Source organism: Ranitomeya variabilis, chromosome 2, assembly GCF_051348905.1.
Source record: "Ranitomeya variabilis isolate aRanVar5 chromosome 2, aRanVar5.hap1, whole genome shotgun sequence".
Classification (NCBI taxonomy): domain Eukaryota; kingdom Metazoa; phylum Chordata; class Amphibia; order Anura; family Dendrobatidae; genus Ranitomeya; species Ranitomeya variabilis.
In genome coordinates, this window is record NC_135233.1 from 420,847,759 (window position 1) to 420,861,046 (window position 13,288).

Below are 13,288 nucleotides of genomic sequence, written 5' to 3' on the forward strand. Positions count from 1 at the left end.
TGAATCCCCGCCCCGCAGTGTGTTATGCATTATGCACAGTGCGGGGCTGGGATTCCTAGGCATGGCACAGACGCAGTCCGGAACCCGGCATCTGAGCTATGACGGCCAATGCCCAATGTGCCTGCCCCAGGCAGAAGAGCACAGCGCAGGTGCAGGATTTCAGAGGGAAACATCGCTGAGGGGGGGGGGGGCGACCAGCGCCGCAGAAGAGATGACTGACGGCAGTTGGGCGCTTCAAAGACCTGCCTCCAGGTATAAAGATAGGTATTTGGCAAAATTATAAAACGCTTTATTTTGGGAATAACAGAAGCAAAAACTAAAAGAGCCACCTTGTTAGACTGCAGCATTACTGCTGCACAAGGTGGCTCTTTTAGTTTATAACGGCTGGAGGGGGGTGACAGTGTCCCTTTAACAGTATAATAATAATCAGCCCCCCAGTGCCCCCTCACCCACGTCAGCCCTCACAATACCCTCAAACTCTCCCATTCACCCCCAGTACCCTGTCCCCCTCCCACAATACCACCATCCTCTCTCATTCACCCCCACAGTGCCCTGTCCCCCTGCACACCCACAATAACCCCCATCATTTCACATTTACCCCACAGTGCCCTGTCCTCCTCTCCCACTTCAGCCTCTACAATACCACAATCCTCTCACATTCACCCCCACAGTGACCATGATATGCCTAAATCTAATTACTCTAATGAATTCCATCCCCACTTACTGATGAAGTTTTCAGGCAGACAGTGAGGAGAACCAGGAAGTGACCAGATAGATGCAGGGAGGGCACTAGGACCCAGCGTGCCTCAGCCAAACCAAGCGTGCACACACTGCACAGCCAGAAAGGAACTGCAGCTGCTGCCAGCCAGGAAGAGATTCCTCCGGTGAGACCACATGCAGTGCATGCACTCTGCACGGAGGGAGGCTCTGCAGCCGGCATTGTGCTGCTCTGTCCCTGACACCTCAGACTCGGCAGTGGATCTCCCGGAGGGCCCCTTCAGGTGACTGGGCCCGGGGCAATGGCCCCCTCTGCCAGGTGTAGGACACATATGGCAGCAGAGGCTCAGTATTGGGGTATCAGGTGTAGGACACATGGCAGCAGAGGCTCAGTATTGGGGTATCAGGTGTAGGACACATGGCAGCAGAGGCTCAGTATTGGAGTATCAGGTGTAGGACACACATGGCAGCAGCGGCTCAGTATTGGGGTATCAGGTGTAGGACACATATGGCAGCAGAGGCTCAGTATTGGGGTATCAGGTGTAGGACACATATGGCAGCAGTGGCTCAGTATTGGGGTATCAGGTGTAGGACACATATGGCAGCAGAGGCTCAGTATTGGGGTATCAGGTGTAGGACACATGGCAGCAGCGGCTCAGTATTGGGGTATCAGGTGTAGGACACATATGGCAGCAGTGGCTCAGTATTGGGGTATCAGGTGTAGGACACATATGGCAGCAGAGGCTCAGTATTGGGGTATCGGGTGTAGGACACATATGGCAGCAGTGGGTAAGTATTGGGGTATCAGGTGTAGGACACATGGCAGCAGAGGGTAAGTATTGGGGTATCAGGTGTAGGACACATATGGGAGCAGAGGGTAAGTATTGGGGTATCGGGTGTAGGACACATATGGCAGCAGAGGCTCAGTATTGGGGTATCAGGTGTAGGACACATATGGCAGCAGAGGGTAAGTATTGGGGTATCAGGTGTAGGACACATGGCAGCAGCTCAGTATTGGGGTATCAGGTGTAGGACACATATGGCAGCAGTGGCTCAGTATTGGGGTATCAGGTGTAGGACACATGGCAGCAGTGGCTCAGTATTGGGGTATCAGGTGTAGGACACATATGGCAGCAGAGGCTCAGTATTGGGGTATCAGGTGTAGGACACATATGGCAGCAGAAGCTCAGTATTGGGGTATCAGGTGTAGGACACATGGCAGCGGCTCAGTATTGGGGTATCAGGTGGAGGACACATGGCAGCAGAGGCTCAGTATTGGGGTATCAGGTGTAGGACACATGGCAGCAGCGGCTCAGTATTGGGGTATCAGGTGTAGGACACATATGGCAGCAGTGGCTCAGTATTGGGGTATCAGGTGTAGGACACATATGGCAGCAGTGGCTCAGTATTGGGGTATCAGGTGTAGGACACATATGGCAGCAGAGGCTCAGTATTGGGGTATCAGGTGTAGGACACATGGCAGCAGAAGCTCAGTATTGGGGTATCAGGTGTAGGACACATGGCAGCGGCTCAGTATTGGGGTATCAGGTGGAGGACACATGGCAGCAGAGGCTCAGTATTGGGGTATCAGGTGTAGGACACATGGCAGCAGCGGCTCAGTATTGGGGTATCAGGTGTAGGACACATGGCAGCAGAGGCTCAGTATTGGGGTATCAGGTGTAGGACACATGGCAGCAGAGGCTCAGTATTGGGGTATCAGGTGTAGGACACATATGGCAGCAGTGGCTCAGTATTGGGGTATCAGGTGTAGGACACATATGGGAGCAGAGGCTCAGTATTGGGGTATCAGGTGGAGGACACATATGGCAGCAGCAGCTTAGTATTGGGGTATCAGGTGTAGGGCACATATGGCAGCAGCGGCTCAGTATTGGGGTATCAGGTGTAGGACACATATGGCAGCAGAGGCTCAGTATTAGGGTATCAGGTGTAGGACACATATGGCAGAAGTGGCTCAGTATTGGGGTATCAGGTGTAGGACACATATGGGAGCAGAGGCTCAGTATTGGGGTATCAGGTGTAGGATACATATGGCAGCAGCCGCTCAGTATTGGGGTATCAGGTGTAGGACACATATGACAGAAGTGGCTCAGTATTGGGGTATCAGGTGTAGGACACATATTGCAGCAGAGGCTCAGTATTGGGGTATCAGGTGTAGGACACATGGCAGAAGTGGCTCAGTATTGGGGTATCAGGTGTAGGACATATGGCAGCATAGGCTCAGTATTGGGGTATCAGGTGTAGGGCACATATGGCAGCAGAGGCTCAGTATTGGGGTATCAGGTGTAGGACACATATGACAGAAGTGGCTCAGTATTGAGGGTATCAGGTGTAGGACACATATGGCAGCAGAGGCTCAGTATTGGGGTATCAGGTGTAGGACATTGGCAGCAGAGGCTCAGTATTGGGGTATCAGGTGTAGGACACATGGCAGCAGAGGCTCAGTATTGGGGTATCAGGTGTAGGACACATATGGCAGAAGTGGCTCAGTATTGGGGTATCAGGTGTAGGACACATATGGCAGCAGAGGCTCAGTATTGGGGTATCAGGTGTAGGACACATATGGCAGCAGCCGCTCAGTATTGGGGTATCAGGTGTGTAGGTCACATGGCAGCAGAGGCTCAGTATTGGGGTATCAGGTGTAGGACACACATGGCAGCAGAGGCTCAGTATTGGGGTATCAGGTGTAGGACACATGGCAGCAGAGGCTCAGTATTGGGGTATCAGGTGTAGGACACATGGCAGCAGCGGCTCAGTATTGGGGTATCAGGTGTAGGACACATGGCAGCAGTGGCTCAGTATTGGGGTATCAGGTGTAGGACACATATTGCAGCAGAGGCTCAGTATTGAGGGTATCAGGTGTAGGACACATATGGCAGCAGAGGCTCAGTATTGGGGTGTCAGGTGTAGGACACATATGACAGAAGTGGCTCAGTATTGGGGTATCAGGTGTAGGTCACATGGCAGCAGAGGCTCAGTATTGAGGGTATCAGGTGTAGGACACATGGCAGCAGAGGCTCAGTATTGGGGTATCAGGTGTAGGACACATGGCAGCAGAGGCTCAGTATTGGGGTATCAGGTGTAGGACACATATGGGAGCAGAGGCTCATTATTGGGGTATCAGGTGTAGGACACATATGGCAGCAGTGGCTCAGTATTGGGGTATCAGGTGTAGGACACATATTGCAGCAGAGTCTCAGTATTGAGGGTATCAGGTGTAGGACACATGGCAGCAGTGGCTCAGTATTGGGGTATCAGGTGTAGGACACATATTGCAGCAGAGGCTCAGTATTGAGGGTATCAGGTGTAGGACACATGGCAGCAGAGGCTCAGTATTGGGGTATCAGGTGTAGGACATATGGCAGCAGAGGCTCAGTATTGGGGTATCAGGTGTAGGACACATGGCAGCAGAGGCTCAGTATTGGGGTATCAGGTGTAGGACACATATGGGAGCAGAGGCTCAGTATTGGGGTATCAGGTGTAGGACACATGGCAGCAGAGGCTCAGTATTGGGGTATCAGGTGTAGGACACATATGGCAGCAGAGGCTCAGTATTGGGGTATCAGGTGTAGGACACATATGGCAGCAGAGGCTCAGTATTGGGGTATCAGGTGTAGGACACATATGGCAGAAGTAGCTCAGTATTGGGGTATCACGTGTCCTACACCTATGGCAGAAGTGGCTCAATATTGGGGTATCAGGTGTAGGACACATATGGCAGCAGAGGCTCAGTATTAGGGTATCAGGTGTAGGACACATATGGCAGCAGTGGCTCAGTATTAGGGTATCGGCAGGATGAGTAGTTTGCGCAGGTTGGACATAGATATGGACGGTGAAGGAAATGTGAAAAGTCTGATGTGTCTTTGTTGTAATCTCTGCAGACGAGTCCTGACTGGAGAAGTCGTCATGTCGGTCTGGGCCAGATGGAGAAGACGGGTAAAGTGAACGACTCCATAAGAAGGAGCATCAGCTGTAAGTCTCCATCTGTAACTGTGCTGTGATCTCTTATATGGTCTGCAGGACTGGTGTCTACCAATATATGGTCTCCATATAGTAATATCAGTGTTTTTGTATATGGATGTATTTTTAGTCACAGTGCGGTTATCTGCTGATGTTCCCCTATGCTTATAATTAGGGTGCACCACGTAGCTGTAGTCAGGATTACCTGGTTAGGGGCCCACTCAGATTTTTCGCCCACTTATACGTCTGAGGTATAGAGGCTCCGTACACAGTAACGGTGGCCAAACCCTCCAACAGCGATGTGAGGGGCACCGGCCGACTGAGCGTCAAGGGAAATGTCCATGGCACATGTCCGATTCCAGACTGCTGATCGCACTGCTTTCCCGGAGTCAGGCTGCCGGCTGACATGTCCAATAGAGAACACAGGAGCTTGGCCGACTGAGCGCTGCTGTGCATGGCAGAGACGGCTAATGGCTGTTGGGCGAATGATTGCTCGGAGCATCATGTGTGAGATGACGGTGAATATGCCGCTGACCGTCACCCACCATTAACCGTTTGCATTTAATTATCAGCAGCTGTTCTATATTATTAGTAATGGACATGGACATTGAGAATATTGCTCCCTGCAGTACTGACACCGGCCACAGGAGGCCACTGTTCCCCCTGTGACTGCCCGATGACTCTGGCTTACTCTGGTTTGTGCAGGATTCTGACTCTGAGGTGGTGATCACAGCTCTGTGAAGAGAGATAGAAACGTTTTCTTCTGAGGCGGTGACCTCAGCTCTGTGAGGAGACATAGAAACGTTTTCTTCTGAGGTGGTGACCACAGCTCTGTGAGGAGACATAGAAACGTTTTCTTCTGAGGCGGTGACCTCAGCTCTGTGAGGAGACATAGAAACGTTTTCTTCTGAGGCGGTGACCTCAGCTCTGTGAGGAGACATAGAAACATTTTCTTCTGAGGCGGTGACCACAGCTCTGTGAGGAGACATAGAAACGTTTTCTTCTGAGGCGGTGACCTCAGCTCTGTGAGGAGACATAGAAACGTTTTCTTCTGAGGCGGTGACCTCAGCTCTGTGAGGAGACATAGAAACGTTTTCTTCTGAGGCGGTGACCTCAGCTCTGTGAGGAGACATAGAAATGTTTTCTTCTGAGGCGGTTGTCACGGTTCACGGGGAGGATATCTTTATCTTCCCCACCATTCACATCAATTTGACATGAACCGGGGTTGCTTGGTTCATGACCGTACGTTATAGAACAAGGAGAGACAAAGCTAGTAATTTTATATTTTACTCCAAAAAAGGTAGGCAGTGTTTACAGAAGTATAAAAACATATTATAAAGGAGACAAATATCGTATTTACAGTACAATTACGAATAAAATGGGATTAGAGTTGAAGAGAACACTTACATTTCGTTCAGATCATTTCATCTCATGGCAGGCCATGTGCTCAGGAGACACATCAAGAAGCATATCACACATTTGTATAGCAGCTAGACCCTGGACAAAAGACACGTTAAGACTGCTGCTTCACTCACTTATTTCTCAGTTTAAAATCAAGGCACTCCCCCTGGGATGACCTCACTCATCCTCCGCTTTTCTTAGTTATGGCAGCCATTTTTATACCTAGCTCGCTGTATGAATCTCGTATATGAAAGACACAATGATCAGGATGAGCACCACATCAGGGGGATTCTTTTAAGTGTAAACACGGCATAGTTACACGACCCGCTTATGGAGAAACCCGCTCCTTTCACTCGTTGGGTTTAGCTTCTAGTGGCTTCCGTGAGTTATAGATCTCTCGATGGACATCCGGAATATATAATCCTTATATCTCTAGCCCTGATCGGTGCCAATATATATATAACCTTAAAAGAACAATAGAATTCCATGCATTTTGTACCAGTTTTAGCCAGTATCAGGTGGGAGGGAGGAATGAGGAGTGTAGGGAGACCTGCTTTTGCAGCTCAAAGCCATAAAAATTCTTGAGGGAGGGGGGAAAATGTACAGGATTACACACACACAGGCAGAGGGAGAAAGAGTAGTTTAGAATTCCAGCCTTATGTTGGCAGGCAGAGGAAACTGGAGCTGAGAGCCCTGTATGTGTAAGTGAAGTAATCAGAAATTTCCTATTTCCTGACAGCGGTGACCTCAGCTCTGTGAGGAGACATAGAAATGTTTTCTTCTGAGGGGGTGACCTCAGCTCTGTGAGGAGACATAGAAGCGGCTCCTCTGTGGGCAGAGACTGGTGTTGTGTTACATGGACTGTTCTGCTGGTGTAAACTGCAGTTTGGACAGAAGCAGACGGAGCTCCAGGCCAGGGGACAGTACAAGCAATTGGTAAGAAGTGCCTGACAGTTAGAGGTTGGTTCAGTGGCCATCTTGGGAGAGTGAGGTGAGAGCTAGAAGGAGGAGGATGTGTGATGTCTCCATCGAACTCCATCCGCAGAGGCAGGTGTTCCAGGGGGACAAAGACCCCATTGGGTAGCAGAGGATACCGTTGTGTTCCAGTGTTACTGACAGGGGAGAAGTTTGGAGTGACGACGTCCACAGGAAGTAGCAGAACTCTCCAGCAAGTCAGCTGTGGCACAACGAACCGGTAAGAAACTCCTCATTCCTTGTCAAACAGCCGTCGTCCAGGTGGTCCCATCCCTGCAACGACAAAGTGACCAGACGCAGGTCAGAAAGTCCTGAGATCAGGCCCACCACGAGGATTACGGAGGGAGCATGCACACACAGACCATACACTGTTTAGTAAGTCCTGAGCTCAGGCCCTCCACAAGGATTATGCAGGGAGTGTGCACACACAGACCATACACAGGTCTGTAAGTCCTGAGATTAGACCCACTGTGAGGTTACGGAGGGAGTGTGTGCACACACAGACCATACACAGGTCGGTAAGTCCTGAGATCAGGCCCACCGTGAGGTTACGGAGGGAGTGTGTGCACACAGACCATACACAGGTCGGTAAGTCCTGAGATCAGGCCCACCGTGAGGTTACGGAGGGAGTGTGCACACACAGACCATACACAGGTCTGTAGGTCCTGAGATCAGGCCCACCGTGAGGTTACGGAGGGATTGCGCACACAAAGACCATACAAAGGTGGTAAGTCCTGAGATCAGGCCCACCGTGAGGTTACGGAGGGAGTGTGCACACACAGACCATACACAGGTCGGTAAGTCCTGAGATCAGGTCCACCGTGAGGTTACGGAGGGAGTGTGCACACACAGACCATACACAGGTCGGTAGGTCCTGAGATCAGGCCCACCGTGAGGTTACGGAGGGAGTGTGCACACACAGACCATACACAGGTCGGTAAGTCCTGAGATCAGGCCCACCGTGAGGTTACGGAGGGAGAGTGCACACACAGACCATACACAGGTCGGTAAGTCCTGAGATCAGGCCCACCGTGAGGTTACGGAGGGAGTGTGCACACACAGACCATACAAAGGTGGTAAGTCCTGAGATCAGGCCCACCGTGAGGTTACGGAGGGAGTGTGCACACACAGACCATACACAGGTCTGTAGGTCCTGAGATCAGGCCCACCGTGAGGTTACGGAGGGAGTGCGTACACGAAGACCATACAAAGGTGGTAAGTCCTGAGATCAGGCCCACCGTGAGGTTACGGAGGGAGTGTGCACACACAGACCATACACAGGTCGGTAAGTCCTGAGATCAGGCCCACCGTGAGGTTACGGAGGGAGTGTGCACACACAGACCATACACAGGTCGGTAAGTCCTGAGATCAGGCCCACCGTGAGGTTACGGAGGGAGAGTGCACACACAGACCATACACAGGTCGGTAAGTCCTGAGATCAGGCTCACCGTGAGGTTACGGAGGGAGTGTGCACACACAGACCATACACAGGTCGGTAAGTCCTGAGATCAGGCTCACCGTGAGGTTACGGAGGGAGTGTGCACACACAGACCATACACAGGTCGGTAAGTCCTGAGATCAGGCCCACCGTGAGGTTACGGAGGGAGTGTGCACACACAGACTATACACAGGTCTGTAGGTCCTGAGATCAGGCCCACCGTGAGGTTACGGAGGGAGTGCGCACACACAGACCATACACAGGTCGGTAAGTCCTGAGATCAGGTCCACCGTGAGGTTACGGAGGGAGTGTGCACACAAAGACCATACACAGGTCAGTAAGTCCTTTGGCCTAACCCTGGGCCATCTTGCCTATGTTTTGTTAATATAATCCTATTTGGGCATACTACACTACACACCTCCCTTGGGATATTCGTTTTCTCTCTCCTCCCCTTGTAGCTTTGCCTCGCTGGGCATTATCATGCATTTTGCTGTGGTCCATCCAAACACCACCTGGATAGCAGTTGGTTTCATTATTCTTTATGTCATACCACTATTTCATTATTATATGGGTGCTTTTGCATTTGTCTTCATGGTTGCCCTATATAGGTGCTCTTGTATTCGTCCTTTTGTTTGCCTTATTATGATTCCTTTTCCTGCTTTACCATCTGTCCCTATAAATATCTTCATTGATATAGGGGATTAGCTTCACTTTTCATCTCATTATGCTCACAAATAGGTGCAGATACTATGTTAATCGTTTGTATATATCAATGTGCACTTAGATCCCCTTTGCTGTCTGTATTTGGATGCTGTTTGTCTTCTACCATGTAGCTACCTTTGCGCATGCGCCAATGTCTCCCCCTAGTGTTACCGTCCCGCATGTGCATTTGCACCATGACGACGGTATACACTTCCGGCTATAGCCACTTCCGGCTATAGCCACTTCCGGAACGCTCCATGCGGCGGCTTCCATCGTGCGCCTCATCTGAACTGCACACCGGTTGGCATTTGATTTACTTATATTTCGCCTATATTAATCTCAGAACAGGCGTACTCTCTCACTTCCCCTGACGAAGCTGCGCTCGCAGCGATACACGTGGGGCTTCTGCCTCACCCCTTAGCCCGTCTCCTGTCTCCCTCAGGCATCTGGGTTCATGGTATACCACTGTTCAGCATTGGTATTGTCCCTGCTGGACCCCCCTTTTTTCTTTTTTTTTTTTCTTTTTCGTCTCATTTTACTTACCATTATGCATTTATTAGGCTGCATTTGCATCACTTTGCACTCCAGATAATATGGGGTTGTCAGTGCATACCTGATTGAGGGTTTTGGGTATACAATTGATGCCCAGACTAATATGCCGATACTGACATTTTCATTGTCTTGGGTAAACAGCATGCTCATTGAATACTTTATATTTCCACACTTAATATACTGAACTGTAGTAATTTCATCATTTGACTATCCGCCAGTGTATGATTATAAGTCCAGGTATATGTTTGCTCAGTGCTTTATATTCTCTTATGCATGCTATATTGAGTCATTATCTGCATAGACAGGAGACGTTGTGTATTTCTCAAGCACTTTATTTTTGTATCTGTATTATTTCATGGTATATGTGCCTAGGGGTGGTGGTTTATGGTTCTGCATTCAGGCCTTTTTAAATGGTTTTATTGTATTTGTCTGTTTTTGAGGTGCAATTAAACAAAGCCTTTTTAAATGGTTTTATTGTATTTGTCTGTTTTTGAGGTGCAATTAAACATTTTTTGATATTTTCGTATATTTCATGGGCATGCATACCGTTATTGGTCTAGTCTTTTTCTCTGGTATTTCTAGTATTTATATCACTGACCAGGTTTTGCACCCCATTTTCATGAGATTAGCAGGGGTGCACCACTTATACAAATTACTACTAAGTCCTGAGCTCAGGCCCACCACGATGTTCCAGTTCTCCAGGTCAATGCTTAGTAGCCGCACAACTAGGTAAATTATAGTAACATAGTCACCATTCCTGAGCCTCCTGAGTGACGCAGCACAGTGGTCCCGGTCAGTTCTCACATTGTGTGTGTGAAGTAACCTGTCACATTTTGTTGGTTGGTGAAAGCCTGACCAGTCTGAGTTTAAAGGGAATCTATCCACATATGTAACCAATCGAAACTGTTAATATGGGCACACAGGTGATTGCTTTTTTTAACTCAAATACATTTTTATTTAGGATCACATGGCAATTAACTTGTTACATTTTTATATTTCAATACAGTGTTTTCACCCCAAAACAGACCCCACCATTCCCAACTTAATCCACCCCTCCCAAACAGACAGCCCACCTCTTTTAATAACTTAACCATCAGGATTATAGAGTTTCTGTCATCTCATGTAGATCTGTATGCCTCATACTATACACCCTTCTTTTATAATGAACCTATCCTATGGCGAGCCACGAAGACCACAATTTATCGAAGGTTGCTATTTTCCCTCTTTTCTTATAGACTCCTTTTTCTAATATCAGGCCCTGTTTTATATACTGAAGGAAAGGTTATAGATTGCTGACGACGGCGATCCTGAATCTGTCCCCATGTGTGACCTATGTAAACTATTAATATGGGCATACAGGCCATAGATTGCTGAGGACAGCAATCCTGAATCTGTCCCCACATGTGACCTATGTAAACTGTTAATATGGGCACACAGGTCATAGATTGCTGAGGAGGGCGATCCCGAATCTGTCCCCACATGTAACCTATGTAAACTGTTAATATGGGCATACAGTCCATAGACTGCTGAGGACGGCGATCCTGAATCTGTCCTCGCATGTGACCTATGTAAACTGTTAATACGGGCATACAGGGCATAGACCGGCCTGTCTGACTACTCTGCCACCTCCTAGTGGCACTCTGCACTGTGATGCTACAGGGTGAGTGCTACCTTTTTCCCCTTACCTGCGTCCCCTGGTGGAGGTTGCGTGCAACTGCCTGGCAGTTGCATTACAGTTTAGATCGGTCACATGTGGGCACAGATTTCATTTTAGCAGTAAAAGTTCATTTGACAAGATTAGTGTTTACTGCTTTCCCTATCCACGGCTTTGCTGTATCCGGTGAGCCCACCCCGGTCCACGGCTTCGCTGTACCCTTGGAGCCCTCTCCGGTCCATGGCTTACACATGCAGCCGACAGCCATCTAATGTGAATGTGCTTGGAGTTGTTTACTACTGGAAAGCCCCTGATTATTGTCCCCTCAATCTCAGCACCATCACCAATCTGATAAAGCAGTGAAGGGCAGGCTGCAGCTGATCAATTAAGGCTTATTGGCTCCAGCGGTCACATAGCATGATGTCAAGTGACTGTTGGGAGTCACAGTGCTGAAACAGTAGTAGACAACCCCTTTAAGATGTGATCCTTGAAGGAAATGACGATGACACATTGTATCACCTTATCAGCGAGCGTTCGATAACTGTTCATCTTGGCAGCATTGTGGCCGCCGTCCGGCCGCTCCGGGACCCTCAGCCACCGACATAATCTGCACAATAATTCTCCTTCATTTTTTGTTTTCTCAAACAAGAAATATGAGCGAATAATTCTCTGTAACAAAAGGCTGAATGGATTCAGTGTTCTCTGCTGGAAACGAAGACGGCGAGAAATAAGCGTGGGGATGGGCCGCTGCCACGCACAGCTGTCCCCTTATTGGATCCCAGTCAGATCCATATTTCAGTCGCAAATAAAACATTTGGGAAATAAATTCCACAACTGCACTAAGAAAACATATTGCCTGTAATGTGATTTACCGAGGACGGCAGCCTCCAAACAACATTACTCTGGAAAATCACTGCCAGCAGCCGGGGGAATGGTGCGGACGCACAGCGGGGTCACCCATCATTTCATGTACACATCGGGGCTCACAGACAGCTGGACAGTGGGAGCGGGACCAGCCACCAGAGGGCGACGAGAAACCCGAATGAGGAAATATGGAGAGGACAGGTGTGTACTCAAGGGAAATCTGGGAATATAGCGGGGGGCGCTGCCTATAGATCCAAGGGAGTGCTGCCTATAGATCTCAGGGGACGCTGCCTATAGATCCCTGGGGGCGCTGCCTATAGATCCCTGGGGGCGCTGCCTATAGATCCCAGGGGGCGCTGCCTTTAGATCCAAGGGAGCGCTGCCTATAGATCTCAGGGGGCGCTGCCTATAGATCCCAGGGGGCGCTGCCTATAGATCCCAGGGGGCGCTGCCTATAGAACCTAGGGGGTGGTGTCTATAGAACCAGGTGGGTGCAGCCTATAGATCCCAGGGGCTCTGTCTATAGATCCCAGGGGGCACTGCGTATAGATCCTAAGGAGCACAGCCTATAGATCCCAGAGGGAGCTATCTATAGATCACAGGGGGAGCATCTATATATCCCAGGGGGTGCTGTCTATAGATCCCAGGGGGCTGTCTATAGATCCCAAGGGGTGCTTGTTAGGAATATGATGTATTTGATTGTCTATGATCACGCACACTGAGCTCTGCTACGTCCATTAAAGCTGAGCACAGACACACGCTGCAGGCTTTCTGACCCCCCCTTCCTCCCAACCTTGCTCCCTGCTGACAATACAGCTATAACGTGAAACTCCAGTGTGGGACTCTGTCCCCCCTTCCTCTCCAATGCAGGAGTGTGCAGAAAACCATTATTTTCTCTGAAACCATTTGCTCTTTTGTTCATGTATAAACTTAATAGTAAGGCATAACGTGACCCCAATTAGTGACAGAGATATGAAAGTTATATATTTCGTATGTGCATCAGCCGG

The 13,288-nt window shown here is 49.4% G+C and overlaps 1 protein-coding gene across 2 annotated transcripts in view; it reads right to left on the minus strand.

Annotated features, from left to right (window-relative positions):
- Window positions 1-5,983: 5,983 nt before the first annotated feature.
- Window positions 5,984-13,288, minus strand: part of LOC143809537 (uncharacterized) — a 197,113-nt gene continuing 189,808 nt past the window's right edge. The window contains exon 5 of one of the 2 annotated variants that reach the window (XM_077292591.1): window positions 5,984-7,344. The gene's annotated coding sequence lies outside the window, so the exon portion shown is untranslated. The remainder of the gene's footprint in view (window positions 7,345-13,288) is intronic. The other variant, XM_077292594.1, reaches the window with a different exon arrangement.